We start from the raw sequence: 25,722 nt of genomic DNA, 5'->3' as shown, positions 1-25,722 counted from the left end.
TCTAAATTTATATCTTCTAAAACTTTGATAAAATTTTAATACACTCTTGCATTAATTCTGATACTTCTCTACCCTAATTTTATTTATGGTACTTTTTCTGGATCCAACTCCCTATTCATTTTATTTCTTTCTATGTTATAATTCTGTTCCTATTTATTTGGAGAATATAAAATGTCACACAGCTTCCATTCAGTTATTCTAAATTTATATCTTCTAAAACTTTGATAAAATTTTAATACACTCTTGCATTAATTCTGATACTTCTCTACCCTAATTTTATTTATGGTACTTTTTCTGGATCCAACTCCCTATTCATTTTATTTCTTTCTATGTTATAATTCTGCTCCTATTTATTTGGAGAATATAAAATACCACACAGCTTCCATTCAATTATTCTAAATTTATATTTTCTAAAACTTTGATAAAATTTTAATACACTCTTGCGTTAATTTTGATACTTCTTCACCCTAATTTTATTTATGGTACTTTTTCTGGATCCAACTCCCTATTCATTTTATTTCTTTCTATTTTATAATTCTGTTCCTATTTATTTGGAGAATATAAAATGTTACACAGCTTCCATTCAATTATTCTAAATCTATATTTTCTAATTTACCATTATTCTTTCATTCGGCGAGTAAAATCATACTTTGAAGAATGGCATTTTAACAAAGCGAAACTTTCCTCCCTTAAAGATAAGTTTCATAATCTTCTGTTGCTTTTCATGGCCTGTGTTATAGAAACTACAATTCTCATATATTGTTTCTAAATCAATATTTCCTATAATCTCGATTAGTCAGTATTACTAATTTATAAATAAAATCTACAAAAGGAACTACGTTTCGTAGAAAGATAATTCCGTTTCAGTTTCTACTATATTATCATATAAATGATCCGTTTTTATAGCGTTATAAGCATGAATTAAAGATATGAACGATAGAACACCAAGAACATCGTTAGCAACACGTTAGAAATGTAGATACGATCTATATTATAATACCATTAGTTGATTTGCCCGATTCCTTCACCATGGCGTAAGAAATACTATTTTCGACCTCCATTTGCTGGACAGTAATAACGACAGACGCACGGATTTTTTATTCGAACGCGAACACCTGTCCGAGAAAATCAATCTTCTGGAAACTATAAAATGAAATATTCCATTCGAGCAATAATTGTATTGTGTCCTTTCTCAACATATTATTCTCGCGTTATCCGCCGTGGACAAACATTTATCTTCACGCTTCGTTAAATATTCCATATTCATAAAAATTTCCATAATTTTAAAATATACATTTGGTCTACCAGAAGATAACAATTTTATCACGAATGTCTTGTTTTTCTCACGCGATTATTGACATTTGTAAATAATTTGTAATATTGTTTTTCAATTGTATTTATAAAGATATAAAAACAAATAAACGTCAGCAGTACATATGTATGTACTGACAAAATAACACGTTTCAGTGCGAAATCGAAGCACGTATCGACGTTATTCATTTACTTTTTTCAATATTTCTCAACAATGACGAATTAATATTTCTGAAATAAAAATCAAGCGAGAAAATTGTCGTCACCCTTTGCTTTTTTCTCCTGAGCGGGAAGCAGGAATCGTAGAAATCCTCCCGGCTTGAACATGTTAAACGAGAAAAAAATTCGCCCTAATTCGCCATGTCGTCGCAGTACGGCATTTGGACGAGCACTCGGGACGAAGATAAAAAAACGCATATAACGTGCAGTCTCTCTGCAACTTGATATCAGGGGATCCGTCGAGTAAAAGCCTGTTTATCAAATTTTTGTTAGTATCTCCCTGGCTCGAAATATTTTGAATATTTACTTTTTTGTTTGTCACCACACACGGTGTCGCTTAAGTAAATAAATCCTACCACTTTATCGTAAACGTCATGAAGAAATCATTTATCTTCCCTTCCGTGTCGTCAGATATTGCGCTGGCATTCGGCAAAGAACAGATTTCTCATGTAATTTTTATTTTAACTAAAGGTTTAACTAAAAAAATAATGAACATTCAATGTGGCAGTTTGTAACAAAAGTTACATAGCAATGTGATACGATACCTTCTTGACACAGAACGATCAAAATTAATGTAAGGTGGTTTGAACGGTATTTTGCAAATTGCTCTTTGAAGGAGGGAAGAACTTTTCTAATTAGAAATTAAAATTGCACGTATCTTTGCTCAAATTCTTCATATTTAAGTCGTAACAAACGCTTTTTAACAGGAGTTAACAAACAAGAACGTACAGTGAACGAGCTAATTTTCAAGTGATTAGACTTTAATGTGCTAACGATTCTACTAATCTTCCCTTTTTATCAATCCTCTATCGTTTCTGCGGACGATTATCGTTTACATTTATAATATTACTAACTTACACGCTGACGATATCATTTGATAATGAGATAAAAATCGAACAGCGACTATTTTTATTTTTGCGATGGTAACTTGATAATTGCGAAACAAATTCAGGAAACGTTTGCTACGAAGCAAGAAGTAATAATAAGCAAGAGTAGTAATAATAAGCGAAGGTATCATCGGTCCGTAATCGAGTTGCATCGATCATTTTCAATGCCAGTCAGACGAATCTCGTCGATAAGCGCAAAGAAGCTTGTGTTCACGGTGATATTTTTTCTGGCGCATGGCTGAACGTTGCGTTACTGCGACGCCACGTTGATACTACACCGGCGTTCTCGATAGAATCCCCTCGAGCCAGCTTGGATTTTTCAAATGATTCGAACAGTCTTACGTAGTATGCGTATGAATCGTTTTCCTTTACTTCTTGTTCCTTTTTTTTTCTTCTTCTTTTTTTCTCGTGAATCTCGAGAAATCGTGCAATTAACGAACAAGGTAGAATTAGTAATTAGTTACCAGGATGACGGGAAACGACGTTCTTACGCGTGTCCTTCTTATCCGTAGAATCTGGAATTTCTGATGGAATAATTTTTGTCCTGACAAAGGCACGTATCGAACGCAATTACCAAGTCTTCGCGACGAGTAATTAAAGGATCGTGGATTGGCACAACTTTAGAACGTTAGAACGCAACAATTGCATGATTCGTCGGTAAAAAAGGGAAGACGTAGAAACGTTGAGCTAAGGCGTGCGCGTATGGCCCTTTTTGTCCGTATACGAAGGAATTCTTGATTGAATCGTTTCTTGCTTCGGCAAAGACGCGTGTCGAAAACAATCGCGAAGTTTTTACGGTGAGTAATTAAAAGATCATCGACGATTAGTACGATTGTAGAATGCGTGGATTGGATGGTTTGTTTGTAAGAAGAAATAATTTATTATGGATGCAAGAGATTCGGAGAAGCTGTGCGCGCGAGGAAGACGGTGTAATTCCTCGCGTATGAAGCAATTCCTTGTACAGCAGCGTGCATGTGTGGTCGAAATGTCAACATTCTATAACTGTTTCAAATTGTTCTGAACAAGTTGCATTGTAATTAAAATGTCTTGAAGGCGAATAACAACTCATACGGTGTTAATTACCTGTATCTGCGACATAAAAACAGGTGACTATACCGTTGAAGGAATGATGGCTTATACGTACATATATGCATGCACCTAAGCTGTTTTTATATGTATGTTTATATTCGTGTTTCCTCGTACGCATATCGAATCGTCAAAATAAGTCGATTTAGAATGCAATAAAATTCGATGATTTCAATCTGTGACTAATTTTTGGTAGGACTAATTTTACCTTAAGCATATTTTTAGCTAATAAAATTAAGTTTGCCTTTATTCGATCGAAATGTACGTTAATATCACGTTAAACGTGTATTAATTGCAATTTATTTTCTTAATTATAGAACGTTTGAATTTTTTACGAAATCCATATAAACGATAATTAACGGCGAGACAAAAAATTCAAATACTCTGTTAGAGCTCCTCTGTCAATTTTTCGTACAAAAAATATTCCCCCATATTGCCATCACATTTTTAATAGCTAGACGTGAACCATGGCGTATGTAATTTTAACTGGATATATTGTACATTAATTATTTTCCCTTCGTCCATGATCAATTTTCGGGACTCTTATTGTTGATCAAACAAGCTTCGTCTGGCCACGTTCCTGAAGCTTGTCGACCGTTTCTCGGTGGGTTCCACCGGTGGACGTCAGATAGCTCTTCGGGCTCGGTTTCTACGATTTTCGGTGGTTGTAATTCAATTTATTACCTACTGCTATGGGTTTTCAGCCAGGTATCCTTGAAAATATCGAGCTGGACACGCTCAGCTGGCTCGTAGATTGATATTACACGAAAGAGGAAAAAAAATCGGTTATTCGTAGCATCGACGATTTTTTCCAGGTACGATGTGAAAAAAACGATCGCGAACGTGGAACAGGAGGCCGGAAGAGAGACAGAGACACGATGTTTTCTTTTCATAATCATGGGGAATTATCGTAATCGATATTGTAAACAAGTCTCGGCGGAAATATTTTCATTAACTTGCGAATAGTTAAATAGAGTCTATCAGGTTGAAACAATTTTTCATTTCGTCGTAACTTGAAAGATATAATTGCCGTGAGCGATCGTGTGTATTAGTAATAACTAGCGTGTATAATTTAATTAGCTTTTAAATGAAATAATTGCAGGGCGGTTTGAGGAAAATTACGATTTTTAATATCTTTAGAATTATACAGCTCTCCTTAGCTCGCGTGATTTATATAACATTTGTTCATTTCTTGAATCATGGTATATAACACGACTTGAGACATCGATACATCTTCTTTCTGAGCTAATATTATTTTTTTCTTATTTTTGTTCATTCTTCTAAATAATGAAAGTCTAATAACAGGATGTATTGGTATCCCTCATACAAGAGATTACTGACATTACTTAACTTCTTTCTTATATCCATTAAGACAAGAAAAGATTCAATAACCAAGTTTAGAAAGAATAAAGAAAAAGTTACACACGAGTCAACATATAGCGAAGAATCGATCTCACGAAAGTTCCAATGATGTAATCCGCAAGAGAAAGAAGAAGAAGAAGGAAATAGCATGAAAGTTCAGGAATCGCTAGCAATCGTATAAAATATTCCATATAACGTTCAACGATCTTGAAATAGAAAAATGTCTTTTGGGAAACTATTGAAATTACTCCAACCCTTGAAAAAATCATTAAAATAATCTTACCTGAAGAATTATTAAAATAATTCCCAGCTGAAGGATTATTCAAATAATTCCATATTTAAAACATTAAAAATTATTTCTTACGCCCACTAAAAGCGAAACAGATTCGCTGATGAAGTCCAGCAAAGACCAAAGTCAAAGAAAAAGTAAACCCTTTCCCAAAATTAGCAGAGAATCGATCGCACAACAGTTTCAATAGCATTAACTGACAAAAAGAGGCAGAGAAAAATGAGATGCAAGTTCACGAATCGCACGAGGATGACGATAGGTCAGGCGATGATATCTTCTCGTCGATACTCGGAGATTTCTTCGCGATTTCGTGCCGTGCCATTCAAATGAATTCAAATGTCTCATCAATAATTCATGAGGTCGGTTATCAAGGCTACAAATCTTAGACTCGGGCCCTGTGCATCGTCTGTAATGTTTCATGGCACTCAAAAGATTCTCTATGAGACGTTACAAAATTATATAAATACTAATAACAACAACAAGAACAAGAACAAGAACGAGAACAACAAGAGCAACAAGGAAAACAGGAACAACAAGAACAACAAGGACAACAAGAACAGCAAGAACAATAAGAACAACAAGGATAACAAAACAACAAGGACAACAAAACAACAAGGACAACAAAACAACAAGGACAACAAAACAACAAGGACAACGAGGACAACAAGAACAACAAGAACAATAAGGACAACAACAATAACAACATCAACAAGAACAACGGCAACAATAATAACAATAACAATAATAATATTAATCGATCTAAACTTCTTCTCGAGACATCAACAAAGATGGACGATGAAGCGTTGTAGTCAGGTGAGAGGCAAACATTACGTGCTGGAAATGTGAACGTGTCATCGTTGACGCGGCCGGAGGCCCGTCGTCACGATTTACCTTCCCTCCAGGGAGAAACACTTTATCTTGAGCTTCCCTTCGTGGGCTAACCTTGCTGAATTGCTTGAAGAAAATGATTTTTTTTTTGCTTTTTTTTCCAAGGCAATCTAAGATGGGGTTTGAAAGTTGATGAGTTCGAATCGATTGGATTTTGGAAGGGAAGTAGTGTTGCTGTTTCTATTAGTTCTTGGAGAAAACCGTGGAAATTACTTTTTGAGATTTGTACATGTATTTTAAGCGTTGATTTTAAAAGACCGATATTTTTTTCGTACATTTATTTTTGAATTTTTATCGGTGGCAATTTACAGTGTTTTCACGATTTTGCTTTAATTTAATTTTTCGCGACGTTAACACGTTACCTGCCACGGTGGTCATCGGTGACCAACTAGGTAAAATAAATTGAATTTTTCAAAATGGTTAAAACAGGAATTTCACAGATTAAAAAATTGTCAACAACGTGAGCGATTTAAATAACATCGTTAGAGAAAAATTGTGCCTGTTGAGGTTATCTGTTAAAAGAACGCGTGGATGAATGTGTAACAGAAAAATATTTGTGTATAAGTGTAGGTATAAGTATAAATTCAGTGCATGCTAAACCAGATCTACACGCTGATAGCGTGACATTACAATAGAGCCCCGAAGCCATGGGCCTATGGTATTTATAATTCCGAAAAACCGGTCTGTCTACATCTCGCTGCACCATCTATACAAGGCATATTCCAGAAAAGGCTATGGGTCTGAAAGGCCCTTCGAATTGATTTAATACTAGATAATGCTTAATAGCTTCGAAGTTCAGGAAGACTAAACAGTAGAGCAGATGTAGAATTTTTCTGTAAGTGGGAGTTCCTTCAACAATGCCAATACAAAATAACACCTTGCAAAGAATAAATATTACCTACCTCGTATATATCAATCTGTCTTCCAAAGCAAAATATATAAAAATTGAACGCGTTAAAGAAAATAAACATATCGATAGCTGTGTGGCATATGGTCTACATTAAATCAAATATAATATATTTTTTAACGTATCAGAATTTCAGTAGAATCTTAGCAAAATTTTGCTGGATAATTAGTTTAGGCGCGCGGTAGGTTGAGCAAAATTTGAAAATCGCCGCATTATATCAATCCGTGCCTAAACAAGAACCACGTATTAGACGTGTAACGTCACGAACAACTATTACAAGTGACCTCAAATTCCCTAGAATTTCCGAAAATATCACGAAGCATTCACGAGGCGTTCTACGATCGGCTTAGCCAAGGACAGGAAGTGTTTCCTTAACGAGTACCGGCGATAAATGGCCCAGTTCCAGGGAAATAGTTGCACGATGCGGTAAACGTGGTTCGATGGAAGTAATGAGTCGGGTTTTACGTCAAACTATAACGCCTGGTCCATGGAAGTATCAACTAGACGACAGTGCTATACGATCCTTCAGTGAAACTCCATCTGCATCTATTACGTTATTTCATCGATCAATACTCGCTGATCCACCTTTAATAGGACGAAAGAATAAGAAGAATTCTCGTAACGTGTTAACAAGTTTCCATTGGTCACAGCTCCGTGACTTTTTCCATTATCCAGAATCAATATAACGATAGACGAATATAAGATCAGGAAGAAAAAACTTCGCTTAAATCTAAGATCGAAATGGTTTGACGTAGCGCGTCATTATCGTAACACGATCGGCAAACGCGTTAGGTTTGCTTGGTGATTCGTTCTCAACGATTATTAGCGGCATTTGTAGGTTCTTTTCGTGGAAACCTTGATATAACTTGCCTCTCGATCCGCTTTTTAAACCTTCAGACTATTTATTCGAATGGTTTTTCGTTTTAATCGAACGAGCAACCTTGGTTGATTTAGTGAACGTTTATTAGAGAACTCGAGTAATTATGCGAAAGGGAATTATGCTCGATCATCGTTAGTGTCCGGTTTTACGTTACAATAAATCATGTACCTACTCGAGTTTATAATTACATGAACATAATATCGTGTTTACAATATTTCCATTGTGAATTATGATTTTCGTCGGGGAAAAAATATTTAGATGCTCGGTAAACGTAATTCGATTAAAGCAATAGGAATTTTTAATAATTTGTTTCTTTTCTGCTTTCAAAAACGATGGAAGGAGAAGATCGAAATTCTTCAGTTTTTGTTTAATAATTTACGATGAAATTAATTATACAGTACTTCGTTTTAATTTCATTGGATATAGCATGTAACGCTTAATTAACGTCATCGAATCGCGAATGACTCATAAATGTTTTGTTTGGACTTAGGTTATTATATTTTAGAGAATTTTATTCTATTAAAATTTTTCACAGCATTTAACACCTAAGCTGTTAAACTTCGCCTATCTATAATTTTAGAGCATTCTACCTAAAAAGTTTGGAGTATTCTGTCTCAAAATTATTCAGATATTTTACATCTGAAATTACTTTTCTGTCACGATGCTATTGTTAACGAGAATCACCTAGTTTCTCAAGGACTGATCTGAACCGCGTTCATTTTAGCACGTTGAATGCCACGGGGGTCATCGGTCATCGACACTCAACTTGTCGGTAGCGTCATGGGGGCCACCGGTAACCGGTGTGCCAAGATTAGTAGGAATACATAATTTGAACAAATGTCAATTGTTTATTATTACCATAGTTACTACAATGTGACGAAATTAATGCAGTATAAAACATATAAAAATAGTTTTATTTATACATGAAATATAGACTTATAATATTTCACCATTACATGTATCGCATAATAAAAAATTCATTATGGCGTTACGGGTAATCCCTGTTAAATTAGCATTCAACGTGTTGAAAGCTTCTTTCAGTTTAATCAATTGTATTCGCATAAGGATGACGCAAAGGCTCATCGTTGTTGCGTTTGTCGAATCAACAAGTTTATATTCATACGCTTTCCGCGATAATAATTTTTCGTTTTTTTCCTCGTCAACCGCAGAATTAAAGGTTTGTCCAGCTGTTATTACACGTAAATTATTCAAGGCAGTTTATTTTATTTTAAGCCTTCGTGTCTGTCCACAAATTTAATATATTTATAAATTCATAATGATTTACATAAGTATAAGTAGCTTTTATTTGAAAGAATTTTTAATTGATTTGCAAAGAAGAAGATTTAAACCGAAAGATCAGATTCGTTTTATATGCGAGAGGACAAACTTCCTCTGCAGTCTTTAACGAGGTTATCTCATCCGTTTAAAATTCTTAACAATTAGTTAAAAATATGAAACATTTAGTAGGAGACCTGTTGCTTTCATCGCTTTAGAATTCGTAAAACTTTCGACCGCAAAGTGCTTCGTTTGAATAAAAAATCTCGCTGGGTACAGCACTTTGCAATTCTACAAACCTCATTTTCTCTACTTCAAACCTATTTTACGCGTTTTTACGTTCTGCATTCGACTTACTTTTCCAGGTACACAGTATCCAAGCTTAAAACTTCACACTGGTGCGATGGTACAAAAATTGTTTTGTGCTAAATCTCGTCTTTCGTTGTTAAAAACTATGGATATTGATAAAAATAGATTTCACGCGAAACTCTAATTTTTGGAATCAAAAATCATTTTAATCGGTCGATGAAATTATGAAAATTGACCAGAGATTCCAAAATTATTAAGATTAATCTTCTCTTAAAGATCCTAAAATTATTAAAAATCAGAAATTTTTAGATCATTAAAAATCGAAGATTCTAAAGTTATTTTATTTATTTATTTACATTTCATAGTTCTGTCCTCCGTAGTAAAACGGACTTCCAGTTACACTTCTCTTATCAAAAATGGTCAAAGACCGCAAAAAAGCCTAAAAAATTCTCTGCTTGCTATTTCACTGTTGTTTGCTTTCTCTCCCTTCGTCCCTAATCGATGAACATCGCTCTAATTCTTTTCTTTTCCTTTACTTTCGATCATACGAGAGAAGCATCGAAAAAACGACGATCACGAGGGATGAAAGGATGGTTTCAGGGATGGAGATTCGTGAAAGCAGGCCGCGAGGGAAGAAGTGAACCGAGATTGGTCCGATGTTTGTTCAGCACACAACCGTTTCGTATGTAGAAAGCGTTCATTCAGCGATGGTTGCGCTCCTTTATGCGTATTCCCAATAAAACAACCTCCACATAATATTCTGTTTCTCGAATTTACTTTTTCAACGTTCCACCTTTCCGGGCTATAATTTTCTTAAGACGCTTAAAACGATCTCTTGAACTTTCGCCTCTTCATGCATTTTTTTATCTCCACTTTAGACTCAAACGCCAACTTCTTGACGTATTAAAGGATTTTAGAGGTTTTTTACCATTTTGTAGTACTTTCTTGTTGAATTTTTTGCTGGATGAAAAAACGTTTATCCGATACTTTTAGTATTTGCCTCGAAGCTGTTTAATGGTATTATCGTTTTAATAAAATTTAATTATAACGTGCTTTTACGAAATGATAACGTACACAGTGACTGTTAATAGTTTCTGGTCAGAGTGTAATTCTATTTTAACGTACCTTTTACTTTAATAAAATCCTTCGTGTAAAATGTTCCGCGATATTGTATAATATTCTTCTAAAAAAGAATATATTAATGCTAATCGATAGAACTATTAAAAAGATCGTACAGTTTTTCGAGAATGATAATAGCCTTCTTGATAAGAAGACATCGCTTGTCCTATCTTGGTATGCGTTAAGGGTTGATGGTATAATTTACGATATTTTGAAGATCAAAGTTACGATATTCATAACAAGTTTACCAAAGTACTTTTACCTAACGCCGCTTGATTTTATGTGATTATACTTGCAAAGTTCTGTATCGCTTATTATACAGTTTTGTTTTTATCAAAAGAAAAGAAAAATACCTCTCGCAGGGGTAGTTTGCATATTTTGGTGGAGACTCGTGAGTATAAGTGTCGTTGTCGTTGAGGGCGATGCACTCGGTTGAAGTAGGCTAATGGGAACTTTCGAGTAGCCATCTTCATAACTTTTCGTATCTCTTGCGAACAGCTTCACAATCTGTATAACATTGTGGTTCTCAATTTTCTAGAAGAAACACGAAATACCTTCGAACCGTTTAAACACAGAGTGCAACTGACAGACTTTCATTACAAGATCAAGTTTAATTCCACTTGCCTTGATGGACGCAGGCCGTCGTTAATTAAAATTCTCCCATCAATTTGTACGAATATATGAATATAATACGAAACCTTTTTAATGAACTATAAATAACACGAGATTTTTAGCAAATTTAAAAAAATAAAAAAATTAAGATTAAATTTAGACGTAGTCGAACCTTATTTCGTAATGTAATTTCCGTGAGAAGTACAGGAAACATAACTGAACATAATGTGGCAGATGCATCATGATAGATTTCGTGATTTTGATGTTACGTGTTCAAAAACGGTATATTAAAATTAATTAATATTTTTGAAATGTGTAAGTGCAGTTATACTTTCATGCTATTAAAACTGTCTTTTCATTTAGCGTTGGAATTGTACGAGCGTTTTTATCATCTTCTTGAATAACTGCACTTACACGCCTTTTTTATTAAGGTCTTCTGTTGTGATTTATCAATAATTTGTTTATCATTTACTGCTCATTAATTTGTATAACTACAATATCATACATATTCAATATAAAATTGCATTACTGTAATTTATAGATAGGTTTTACATTACATTATCGGTGTTCCATATTGTAACAATATAACTGCATAATTTGTACAAATCATAATTGTACAAACTATAAATTTTACAACCTAAAGAATACACAGCAGCCTTGAAGCTTCGTAAAAACGTAAGTTAAATTTTTCAATTAACTCCAATTTTTCAATCAACCCTAATTAAACATTCTGCTCGTTTCAATCCTCGTTATATGTTATTCGAACCCAATACGAAAGAGTTTTCGTGTTAATAATTTGTATTTCATCGAAACGCGTAAATATAGATCGCGATTCTAATCGATACCTATTCGATCCTGAATTAATTAAAAAAATTAGCAGAAGCTCGTTACGAGGAGTGTGCGCTTTCAAGGGAACTTTTTGCACGGCCGGGAATAGCGTCGCACCGCGGAGGCAGCCGATTCTTTCATCCCGGAAGCGCGCTGGAACTTGGAGATTTTATTACGAGCGTACAGTGATCCTCTTTAATTGCATCCGTTGCGAGGCGACCCTCGAAAAGCAATTTCGAGTGTACCGGAGGCTGGATTTATCGCGACCGGTATTCACTGTAAACAGCCAACGGCGTTCCTCTTAATTCTGCCCCTGGCTTCCGATTCTCTGCCTTCGCTCTGTTGGCCGCGTTTTTTCTTTCGTTTTCGCGGCACCGTGAAACGAAGAAAACGTGCTTCTGTCGTCGAGTAGGGTTTACTAATAGCCGATGCTCTATTCTTCCTTATTTACTTATTTCTTTATCTTTTTCATGATTTTTATGGTCCGCCATTAGGTAGCTACCGCGATTAATAAAATACATAACAAAAAGCAAAGCGTAGAGTGCAATAAGGCAAGTTAGAAACTTAAACAACGGTATCTATACATTTTAATACGATACAGTGTATGTTAGAATTAAGTAGGTAGCTTACGATATCATAATTGCTGATACAGATTAATATCTTTGAGAAGATAAAGAAGATTTTCGCAATGATTTTCAATGCTTCTGATTTAGACATGTCTGCATCTCATTTGGCAAACCGAATTTACTTCTTAATTTAATTTAGTTTTCATGCATTAACGTTGCTACGATTAAAAAGATTATCATCTACGAATAGGATAAAGTTACGAGAGTGTGTCAGTTTAGTACGTCGAATTTTAAGTCTCGCGAGAATAGCTTGCTTTCTCTTATCGGAAAGAAATGCTGGACTTTTATCGACCTACGTACGGATGTTATGTACGTTGGATGGAGGTGATTCTTTATTTTTTCTACCTATGGAAGGGACGTTTGTACTCTCTGGAGTTTTGTTTCTCACTCTACGTTTCTAATCGAATGGAAACCGTCGGTAAAGATCTAAAACACATTTAGCGCATGTCGAGATAAAGAGGTTTTTAAGCTACGCTGTTCCACAAGTTTCGAGCACCTAATGTGCTTCTTGTGTTTAACATTAAATCGCCTTTTGATCGCAATATCTGCAACCCGTGCGTACTGAAATAATTTACAAACACTGTAGAACCATATTTTACTTTTAACTCAAATTTGACCAAAATGTGTGACCATTCAATTTTTGACTAGTATGCAACTTTTTATGCACTTATGGGAGATTTAAACGCGAAACATAAGCAAAAATATATGAATAAGTTCAAACTATAGTACTCGTTATAATATCTATCGAAAAAATAATTGTCCAAAGAGGTTCCATTTTTTTCAACTATATTAATAAAAGTATGAATTTACATAAAAATCCGCAATCTATTTTTGATGAAAACTAAATTGAAAAGGTAAGCCGAATATTCTACGTTTTATATCTGCATTGATAACATTTTTGTTTTGTGTGATTTTATGATATTTATATTTCGGAGATATAAAATGTGAAATTAATATAAAACTTATCACGTGATATTTAGATTTTAATAATGAAACGAGAATTTATGATTCCCCAGTTTCTCTCCTTCTCTTCCTACAGTTGAAATTCAATCTGCTGAAATAGGAAGCGTCGCATAAAACTGTATATCATTCAGAAAGTAAAAGCCACGTCAATTAATAACGTCACCATCAAGGTGTTAACTAATCCGTGGCCAGGGTCAACGTAATAACGCACACCTGAGATTGGTTGACAGCCATGATGTTGATGTATCACTACTCTGTTATTATGTATTTCTGTAAGAATTCTATTGTGTATTCCATTGTTTCTCGATTAAACCATTCAACAGATTTATCTTAATTTAGTCTATTAATAATTTCGACGTCTCCTTTTCTACCTTGATGAATGATACATTGGCACATTTACGCGTCTTGAAGTGACGTTTCCGGTTTATGCTGAATTTTATATATAAATCTTTTCTCTGTACTTTAGAGCTGACATTTTTCAGCATCTACATTCCCATACAAAAGTCTTTAGTAATAGAAAGGCCATTTTTACTCGGATATAAAATGTTATAAATGTTCAGCGTAGAGTTAACGTATTTCGTAACAAAACGATTAACATAACTGTTTTATTCTTGCGTAATAAAACAAAAAGTAACTACGATATAGAAATAAAACTGGCCAATTCTATCGAAGTTAATTAATCGTTCCATTTCTGTGAAATGAACGTTGTCTATATATATTGATACATAAAATTAAAAACTTTTCAAACATCGAAATTGATCGGTTCAGCTTCTCAGAGTGACTCCTAGATGCTTTATTTAAGCAAAGAATGTCAATGTTTTCAAGACATACGGATTACTTGGAAACGACTGTACATTTGTCATTTTCCCAGCGCCTGCTGGTATTTCTATTCTTTCTTCCAAGAGTAGAAGCTATCGTAACGATTTGTTATATTCGTTACATTAGCATGATCGATCGTGCGGAGCAAATGATCCACGTTTCGTGTGCATACGCCCTCGTTACGCCGTGTTTTTCCCTAGTGATCGAGTGGATTTCATCATCGGTAAAATGGACTATATCAGACGTCGCTGGCATTAATATTCAAGGTATTTAACGTTTAAAGACGCGGGCGTGTCGAGTAGTGCCTCTCGGTAACAGGCAATTCGATTGGCAAGCAACGAGGGAAAAAGCTGTTACACAATAAAATAATGGCCATTATGACTAATCGCGCGAGTGGAACTCGCGAGTATCGCGACCCTGACTAATTGTAAGCGAGTACGCGAATTGCGGTTGAATGGAACGTGCTGTCGCGTCCCGGAAACTCGAAAAAGTCAAAGGGAAACGCAATTTCGCGATAATGAGTCTGGAATGTATTAATATACATGGTGTCTCATTTCGATCCCTTCACGCAAACATATATCCTAAACTATACGTAATTCGAGAAAGAGCGTACAATAAAATTGTACGGTTTCAATTGGCCCATCTTGTGACGTCCAATTAGATTTGTCTAAGTGGAAGCGTTTACGAGATCCTAAGATGACTTGTTTCTTCCAATTGAATTATACGTTTTATCTTTTATACACCATCCGATACACTTTTTAATTCTCTACGGAAAAGTATTGAGGTAGTTGGATCTGAAAATTCTTAGTTTAAAAGATATCTTAGTGTTAATTTCACTAAAATTGAGTCTGTGGAGGACAAGAAACATATAAACGTAAGTGCGCTGTGTTATCTTTCCTTGTCTTTCATGCGATAAGTTTTACAAGGTTGAAGCTGGAATACCTTTTGAACTAATCATTTTTCCATTGAAGTACTCTAATACTGGTTTGTAGGGAATTAAAAAATCCATCGATTAGCGTATAAAAAAATGTATGTAGAAATCCATTTGAATAAACGAAGGTCACCTTGAGATCTCGAAGCTACGTATTTTTCGAAGAAACACTTTTTTTCGAATAATTTACGGTTTAAGAGATATTTGCTTGGCTCGATCAAGACGAGACACCTTGTATATACAGGCTGTTGCAAAAACATGGTAGATGCAAGGATTTTGTTAAGGGGAATAAGAAATAATTTCGAAATACATTTAGCATTGTAATTATTAATATATTAATTTAATATAACATTGTATTTATTATATCATACTAGTTTATTAATTTTGGTATTTGGTAAAATTTCATATTACGAAAATGAAATATAGAAACTCATTTAATTCTAAGAAATGGTTATTTACTATTCATGTTCCTCGATCATTTTTCAGCATGGGAAAACCATGATTATTCAGAAGCAAAGCTGAACTTACTTAAAGTAGTTCTGATATTAATAATTTAAACTGTATTTTTCCTTATTCCGATGGCTATGGCATTCCGTTCTCCGATATAGCGTTGCCAGAATTTCGTACAGGCGTAGAATTATAAGATCGACCAATACAGATTCTAAAATCAATGCTTTTAACGTGAAATCTAATTTTGTATTTCTATGTAGGGAGACTTAATTTACTAGTCTATAAACGATAATTCAGTTAACGCATTAACAGTCGTCGATGTAATGTAACGTTTTTTCATAATTAAAGTACTTACTACCAGGTAAAACAATTATCAATGACTCCGAGGAATTTCCTGGATTTATTTGAATTAATCCTAGGAAACGATTAAGGTTTAATATTTGTAATTCGCGGTTTTCTATTTTAGGATTTCTGCAAAATTATTAAACTTGACTGTACTAAATTGCAAAGCGCTGTAGTTAAAGATCTATAATGTTTAAGAGAAAAAAAAGAAATAACAAATATCGAGAGATTTTTAAAATCGATGTTCTTAATTTAAAATGTAATTTTGTCTCTTCTTGTACAGACATTTAATGAGCTTAATTTACTCAACCGTAATGTAATTAAATTGCAACAACGAATATCTTCGCAATATTATAATATTAATAACATATAAATATCGTAATATATATTTTTCCACAGTTTTCAGTAATTACTACAAGACCTTCATATTTGTGACACACGGTATACTATTGCCGCGATACGAACCGCATCGTTTTTGATTTTCGATCGATTTGAAAAGTTGCTATGACGTACAGTAACTTCGCTGTATATCAATTTAGTGATAATACGATTTTGATTTGCGCAGAGTACAAGCTATTTCAACAAGTTGGTCAAATTTATTACCGTGTAATATGATTTGATATCGTAACGTAATTTAAAAGTCGAAGGATCGAATCGTGGGATTCTAAGATGATTAATAATCAGTCTTGAAGATACGGTCTTATAATTTAAAGATATAACAGCATAACGATACAATCTGTAATAAAAATGAAGATTCAGAATATCTTAAACGTAAAACGCAGCTATAAATTGTTTCAAAATAGGAAATATCCAATGTTTTAGAATTCTAAACCACACAGTTTGAATCATCAAGAAAACTCCGACTTTTTGAGAAACTTTGATAATACGCTAGCATTTATAGAAGCTTTTTAAAGTCATTAAACGAGGAAAGAATCAACAATTTTAACAATTATAATATTTAATACCATTCGCATCACGACATTTAAATTTATCAATACACATTATGAAAGTCGAAATAGTTGCATAAAGCGACGTAAAAATCCTAAAATACACGAGTTGAAATAAAACCGGCGAACTTTTGAAACAACTTCGGACCTCGACGATACGCTATCTTCCACGGAAGCTTTCAAAGTTATCGCAAAGGCAAAAACCAACAATTTTAGCAATTACGCCATTTAGTACAGTTCGCTTCACGCCATTTAGATTTATCAATACACGTTACGAACGTGCAAATAGTTGCACAATACAGTGTTTAACAATACTAAATCGCACAACTTGAACCTCTTAACGAACCATCGAACTCCTGAGAAATTCCTCTTGACAATAGGTTATCTTTTACAATACTTTGCGAGTTATCTCAAAGACAAGAATCAACAATTTTAACAATTACAGAAGTGTCATCCGCGTCATGCCATTTAAAACAATCTAACACTTGCGCGTGACAAGCGCGAAACTGGTGTCGCCAGCTCGATTTCCGGCAGACGACACGACGGCCAACTCACTTGACGCCGTTCATCTAACAACGTTTAAGCTTACTTTAAAATCGATCGATCGCCTGTCGAACAATTGATTTATGGTGTTCGCGCCTTCCTATGTCAAATTCTTCGAAACGTGACGTAAACGTCGTGCGGCACAGGGCGGAATGATGTCAATTGAAGAGAATTGCGCGAATTGAACGTTGTATACTCAGTTTCATCCAGCACTTTCGCGATGGAACACCGGTTTACGAAACCGTGGCATACAGTTTCGAATTTTCGTGGAAATTCGACGCCCACGAATAAAATCACACGGATAATCAAGGAGTATTGTGTCCAAGTGGTCGACGTTGTCGAACCTATCCACGGAATTTGTCGCTTTATATTCGTCGCCGGTACAACCCACGAATATGGCCGTAATCCTCTCGTTTAATGAGTTTCCAGATCAATGACGACATGCGTTATAATAAATCATTCGCTTTTTTGCACGACTATTCTTCATCGTCTGTTATTGCGCGCGTTGCTTAAGTATTGCCAACTGCGACGAACTATCGTAAACTGAGTCGCGTTGTCGCAAACCCCGGCTCATAATTATAAAACAACCCTAAAACTTTTAATACGACGAAAGCTGCTTCGTTGAATGTAGCAAAGTTATTTTTCCCTTTTTTTAATTGCACGAATCAACCTGCACTAATGAGAACTTGAGACAAGACGCGTACAATTTTTATCTATTCGACGTTTTACAACAACTGTACGAATAATCTTCTCGGATTAAAAGACCTCGCGTTTCTTTTTTTTCAATTAAAAGAAATTGCCTCGCGATTCGTCAAATTCGCTTGATGAACAATTTTTGTACGATCTATGTTTGAAAACGAGCTCTTTAATTCGTTATTAACGACGCGTAATATATCGTGAATTGGTAGAATATATCGATGGTCATAACTTTTCACGAGGATGTCATTTTTACTGATTAAAAGGAAAGCTTGTTCGATCAATGTTAAAATATTCTCATTTTATCATTGTATATAAATTGTATATAAAACTACTAATTTTTTCAAATCCATTAGAACAGGAGGCTGTAATTTGTCATAATTTTTGGTGAAAATAAAAAAAAGTGAAAACTAATTAAACTGTCAATAAATAGAACAATTAATTGAACGACTCGCGTACCATATTTCCTTTGATCGAACGTGGATTTTCCATTCGCTCAGATGAAGTTGGAACGAATGGCAATGCTGCTAAAACAAAATACTTGTTGCGTGTCGCTTAGATTAACGAGTTGCAAATTCGTTGAACGCTGTAGCATACGGATAAGATGACTACTACATACATTCGCTGTCTCTGCTGCAAATTAATGCTACAGAGTGGAGTTTAAATTTTAAATGAGATAGGAATACAGAATAATTCCAACCTTCAGATGACATTAAAATTGACGTACATTACGAACTGAAAGTTTTGATGTAGCGCGATCCTTAGCATAAATCGTGAAAATAACGAATCAAATATTTTTCCTTTTAATATTAAATGGAAATTTGTAAAATAATTGAATAGAGTGATAAATGGATTTCGTTTGTAAAAGAGAGTGAGCTACAAAATTATCGTGGATAAAATATTTGTAGAATGAGGTGGGTAGGCAAATGAAGAAGAAATATTTGTATAAGAGAATGCAGTTGCAGAATAAAGCTTTCCTAATATTAATTAATTTTTGCAATAAAAAATCCAATTAAAAATATTCTAGGTGGTGTAGTGTACTAAGCGAAGTACAAGCGTATCAATTAAAACTACTTTTCAAAGATCTATGCCGACCGAAAAGTTTCAGAAGTTAAAACAACCTTCTCAGTGATTTTAAAAACCCAACGTCTTTTCAATTAAAAGGTTCTCCATTTAATATTCTTCGATCTTGAAGAAACGTCAATTAAAAATCAGATTTTTCAAAGTGCTTTTCATCGATACGAAATTCAAATTAAAATGAGCCGTGTCAGCTATCGTAACTTTTTATCAAAGGGAAGGGAAAATAAACGAAACGCTAGGAAAATACAAGAGAAAAGAAATTACATGTCGTTTAAGAGTTTATCTCCTCTCGAGCAAATAAACTTTTCTCTCGAGAAATTCGTTGACTCCCACGATCTCCACGTCTCGAATTCTCGCGACTCTGCTTCACGAGTGCCCTTGATCACGGCGCCAATTAACTTATTAAGAACCACGTAGCAAAATAATACATAAAAGTTGTATAAACGCAACGTTATGGTGAAAACTCTCTATGGTCGTAAATTTGAATGTCGTGTTCTTCATTCTTTTTTTTTTTTAGACACGATCATCTTTTCTTCTGAATTTCTTCCTAGAAGAAGAAATGTTACGTCGTGTTAATAGATGGTCAGAGACGGTCCTGTGCAATTCTAAGTTGCCGTGTTAATTTTCATAGTTGAAAATGATAATTAACATGGTCTGGGCTTTCTTTGGCGAGCATGTATGAAATTTTAGCCCGATGCAGGGCTAAGCTCGTGCCTCGACCGCGTTATGCAACCCAGTTTCGAAGTTCAGGAGGGACGTCGGTCAAACAATGGTGTAACCCGACCTATGTGGTGATTGCAATTAATCTTCTCAATTTATTTTTGTTGTCCCGTCCCACGGGCTTCCTTGCTTTTCAGAATGTATCGATTTACCTGGAAATCGTGGCCGTGGCGAACAATCCAAATTCGATTTCGAGTTCCATTCGCTGGAACAATAGACGTGATTCGTCGTGGATTTTTGTTTCGTTTCTGTTTTGTATCTAAATTCAGGTAATTCTCTCACGCGAGACCATCTTCACCGAAATACGTATTCTTGGAATTGTAGACAATTTTACTAAGCTAATATTATATTTGTTAGAAATATTTTCGAATATACGTAAATATTATTAGAAAATTATTGAAAGATTAATCCTTTGTGTGCTATATCTCTATTCACGTGGAGGACTTTGTTTTGAATTTTCGAAGCGTCCGTAACAATGCATTTTGTAGTGTTTTATTTTAATTACATAGGACTGAAGATATCTCTTCACTGTTCCTTTAGGTTTTTAAGTTAAGAAACTCTATGAAAAATTAATAATTGAAATATTGTATCGTGAGATGTAAAATTTGGTTTATTTCCGAACCAAGTAACAAATTGTTAGATTAAATTCGTGTGAACCGATCGAAGTTAAGAACATAATGAGAGTATATATTTTTTTATTGAGAGATCAAATTAAAGATCTTGTCACTATTGTTTCGAAAATTCATCATTTGTGAAACACGTTCTTTCAGAATTTAAAATTGATCGATTTTCTAATGGGAAACAAACAAATTTATTATCACTTATGAAAATCACAATTTTTAAATCGACAAGGTTTCCTGGCATGAAAGATACGACAAAATTACGTGTTATTTATCGATAGGATTATTTCTCCGCTGCCTCGGATTAACTCGAATTCACGCAGCTAAATGCAGCAGATTTTTCTCCGGTACACATCTTAATTGCACGTTCGTCGCGATTAATCACAGTTTAATACAATGGAATGAAAGATGCATTAATTATTTCTGCGAAACGTGCTTCCACTAAGCTAACGACTTACAGTTCTCTTATATTTACCCCGCTAAAACAAAGAAATAAAAAACCACCCTTTCAACATTAAGATTACTAAATCTGTTAAAATGACACAGGCCGATTTTTCATCTCTACATTACAATTGGCAAAATTATTACGGTTTTCGTTATATCGTTTCAATCATAATTATTTACACTATTGATCAAACATTTGTAATAAAATTCAAGAATTTAAGAGAAAGTCAGCTCAGGACTTTGTGTTCTCTCAGAAAACTTTTACATCGTTTTAATTTATCGAGAATTTATCGTTTCAAAACAAAAATTACTACGAGTAATTCGATGTAACTAGCTTAACATTTTTTTATAATGTATACATATATTTTTGCACATATTAAACTTTCATAATAAGAATACTAAAAGCCTGCAAGTAAAAGTGATAACATTTCCCTCGAGATTCATTACATAAAATATTTAAAACAAACTTTTAACGACCCGATCTAGGATAAAGAAAACCGATAACCTTGAGAGGAAGACACCATATCATTTTCACTCCTTTAGAGATTCTCAATGAGAAATAGTCTGAACAAACTCTAAATATAGAAGATTCGCTACGTACGTAAGTGATGTCTCTAGAAAGGAATCAAAATCGACACGTAGGAACGTCCGTTTTTAGAAATATTCCCGCAACTGTACCGATGAAGCAATGTACTCACGGCAGGAATTCGAATGAAGTCCTTTCTAGGTCCTAGCCGCTACCGAAGAACAATGGCCGTGCAGAGGATTGCCACTTCACTCATCGCCGACTAACCTTGCACTAAAGCTCTGTCACCTCGCTCTGGCAACGATAACAAAACTTGCGGACGTAGTTCAGCATTTTAGAGGCCCTGCATTCGATCAGGGTACGTGGAGAGCGTGCCAGCGTGCAATTCTTCGCCACTTAGAGTGGGTCATTAACGATGCCCTCCACGATCTTTCGAAGCTCGCGTAATTCTCGTGCACGCGCTTCTTATCCTCTTTATTCTCCTTCGTTACGTTCACCTTCTTTGCTTTTTTTCTTCTTTCGATCGAAAAATTCAAGATAAAGTTATGATCTTCCTTATTCGTCGGTTTCAGTCGATTATTAGACGGTGTGGATTTTTAAACGTTCGCGGGCAGTCTAAAAGACTTCCAATGAGAATATTCAACGAATGCCGAAAGCATTCCGATTTTTAAAACGCTTGATCCTCCACGAGGAGATCTAATTTTCTATAGTAAACTTGTTCCATATTATCGTTGCTACTATCTACCATATACTTACTACGCGTGGTTGATAGATGGTTATGCAACGTACATTTTATGCATTTTTGAGAAACTAAAGAAGCTTTGAATAAAAATCTCTACTGCGTCATAAAAATATTCTATTTTTCAATAGATTCGATGCTACATAAAAAGATGTCATTCTTCGTAGCAATATTTTGCATAATTTATTCTTGTTAATCCCAACATTTCTTTAATTAATACTCTCCTAATACCTACCCAATGTAAAAATATTAATTTCCATTAAAATATTAATGTACATAGATATTGAAATATTAGTGTGCAATTTTATCGATCTATAGGAAATCTAGAAACGAGAAAACGCTCCTAATATACAAAAATGTGTTCTTTATAATATTCCAGAATATTTGGTAAATAAACAAATTTTTGCTTACAATCTATTTCATTGATCATTCATTAAAGTATAAACTTGCCTTTGGACATTTTTTTTCTTTTTTTCTTTTATCTAAATAATGTCTTTGATACACGAAGGCGTAAATTTACATAAATATCCTCGATCAAATTTGATTCTCACGCGAATAGTATAACGATGTGTTGTCACGATAAGAATTTTTGTGTTCGAGTAAAGTCTGATCGAAAAAGAGGATTGAAGAGGGTTATACGATGGAAGAGAGGCTTGCAGAGAAGCTGGGAAACAGTTTACAAGTCAAGTCGGGCTAGGAAATGGAAGATTGAGTAGTTTAGTTGTATATTGGAAAAGAGGTTATATGAGAGGGGCTGGGAAATAGAATCGAAAAATTATGCGTTCGAGCTTATCGAAAAGAACTTCTTTTAAGAGTGTTCGTAATATATTCATCGTACATGTTTTAAGGAATTTATTTGATACATCTGAGATTCATGTAGCTTTTGCTTTTGTAATTCCATTCATTTCTTATAGATGTCTTTTCTTTGTCGCGATATAATATTATTCTTAACATGCAATGACATTTCCAATGGTGTTCCCTGTCTTCGCATAATACGTATCGGTAATTCTGTCATAATACTTCATCTATGTACATGTATAGTCGACTACGTCAGCGATGTGTATAATACGTTTGTATCAGCTTTGGGATTAAACAATACTGCTATTGAGTTGGAAATTCATCCGATTGTTCGCATCATATAGTATGTAGTGTAATAGTGGATATTAAACAATAAATACTTGCTACTGTATGTACAACTAATTGCTTTAGTTCGCAGTCAGAATTAGCTCAAACTTACGCTATATCCAAAAAAATGTTCATAAGTTATACAGACGGTTGTCTGTCATCTCGGAAGATGCAGTTACTGAAATCAGCGTTTGAATGTCATAATATTTTCTGGGTGATATAATTTTCATCGGTAAAATTAGAATATATGAATTATCACAAACTAGGAATTAAGCACCAGTTATAGTTTACATAAGAAATTCCAATTTATTTGCGTAATACTAATACGTCAAACAAATCATTTACTAAAATCCATGTCTCATCGAAATATGAAAAATACGAAAAAGAAAGCTTAACTATGGAGAACAATAAAATTCGATCGAGGAACCGGTCTCGTTCGGATAAAGAGGCTCTAGAACGCACGCAGGCCTAGTGGCCCCGATACTGGAAGAGGCCTCCATTGTGCGAAACCTACGAAGATGGAGGTAACGTAATGAAACTAACTGGCTTGCTCTGACCAATTAACCAACCCAGCTACGGCATAATATTTAACGTACACTCGCCGCCTTCCCCTGTTCACGTGGCCACGTTTACGCGATGGATATAGCGTTACATGAAAACGCGTTGCGAGGGAATCTCGCGTGATGATGAATTCGCTCACGCGGATCATCCCAGCGTGAGTTACAAGTATCTTCACGCGATTGACGGATCAAATATTCATGGCAACTCGATTGGAATTATATTTGTGGGCCACAAAAAATATTCACCTTCGCGATTTTATCGATCTATTCAAGACAGATTGGATATCGATGAAATATTTTTATTTAATTCGCATCTCTGATTTATAGTTTTGGAAGTGAGAGGATTTCGTCGAGTGAACGCAGAATATTCACAATAAGTAACCTAAGGTTTACTGAAGCAGATTATTGCAAAAAATCCATCATAAATATTCATAATATTCATAATATTAAATAAATATTAAAAATGCATTTTTATGCAAATGCGAGAGGTATATTACCATGAGGCTGTGTTCGCATGATAACGATGATAATGATCGCAGAAACTGCTTTTTGCCTAACGGTATTTTAACGTAGACATTGTGTTTTTTGAACATTAAAAAAATTTAATTTTGTAGATTATGTATAATCAATTAATTCAATGATCAGAACTTTAAAAAAACTTTTTAATGGAATAAGTGAGAACTCGAAAGGGCAAATACGTGGAATCGTAACGATGTGTTAAGGTGTAGGAAGATTTAAGATTAAGATGTTACTGTTAATTCGTGTTTTCCACCTGTTTGCACGCGTCTGACCATAGACAGGCACGCTCTACTGCGGCTGCCAGGCATCCACTGCACGTGAGCAATCGTATTTGAATATAACATCTGTTTGATTAGCTTTTACCAACTTTGTGCATCACTAATTACCAGCGGAGCAATTAAAAAATTATTCCCATTTTCTCAGAACAAAAAACTTACAATCTGGTCTTTCTAGATATATGATTTTACTTGGATACGTCATACAGTTCGAACACCTAGCCAAGTTTCTGTACATTTAGTATTTATAATAATAGACTTCAGACTAGCTCCACGTACGAATATACAAAATAATTTAGAAGCTTAATAGAGAATACTCGTCTCATTGAAACTGACTATTCCATAAAATTATAAAATACCTATACTTCGTAATTATGTTCAAATTTAACAGACCTCACTCCCCAAAATCTCACTTTGCGCTCTCGCTAATCAAATCAACAGCCATCGTAAAAGCCTATTTGCGAATAAACAAGCCTAAGAAGAACAATTCGCGTCAGTCTAAAATTATCATCACGCTTCAAGGAACGTACCTGACGTCAACGAACCTGAAGTCCCTCGCATATTTAACGCTACTAATCCAGCCACGAGAGTTCCGCGTTCAAAATACCGATCGTTCGTTTATTTGCATAAGAAAAGAAGATTTGTCGGTGGCCGGGGAGGAAACGAGCCGAGGCGCGGATACGTGTAGGTCGGAAGGGAAGGAGGGAAACCTTCCGAGTCGTGAAACAATTTTCGTTTCGAACAGCTCGTTCGGCCGGCGGGGAGGGTTGGAACGGAAGCGGAATGGTGGCATAAATATTCCGAGGTTGCGCATCGTGCTCGACG

At 34.7% G+C, this 25,722-nt stretch overlaps 1 protein-coding gene across 1 annotated transcript in view; it reads right to left on the bottom strand.

Moving 5' to 3' along the window:
- Positions 1-21,980, bottom strand: part of LOC132909641 (carcinine transporter-like) — a 52,152-nt gene extending 30,172 nt beyond the window's left edge. Inside the window, exon 1 of the mRNA XM_060964573.1 lies at positions 21,852-21,980. The gene's annotated coding sequence lies outside the window, so the exon portion shown is untranslated. The remainder of the gene's footprint in view (positions 1-21,851) is intronic.
- Between the last annotated feature and the right edge of the window lie 3,742 nt (positions 21,981-25,722).

The sequence above is a fragment of the Bombus pascuorum genome, chromosome 8 (assembly GCF_905332965.1).
Source record: "Bombus pascuorum chromosome 8, iyBomPasc1.1, whole genome shotgun sequence".
In the NCBI taxonomy this organism is placed as follows: domain Eukaryota; kingdom Metazoa; phylum Arthropoda; class Insecta; order Hymenoptera; family Apidae; genus Bombus; species Bombus pascuorum.
This window is presented reverse-complemented; position numbering and strand designations above follow the sequence as displayed.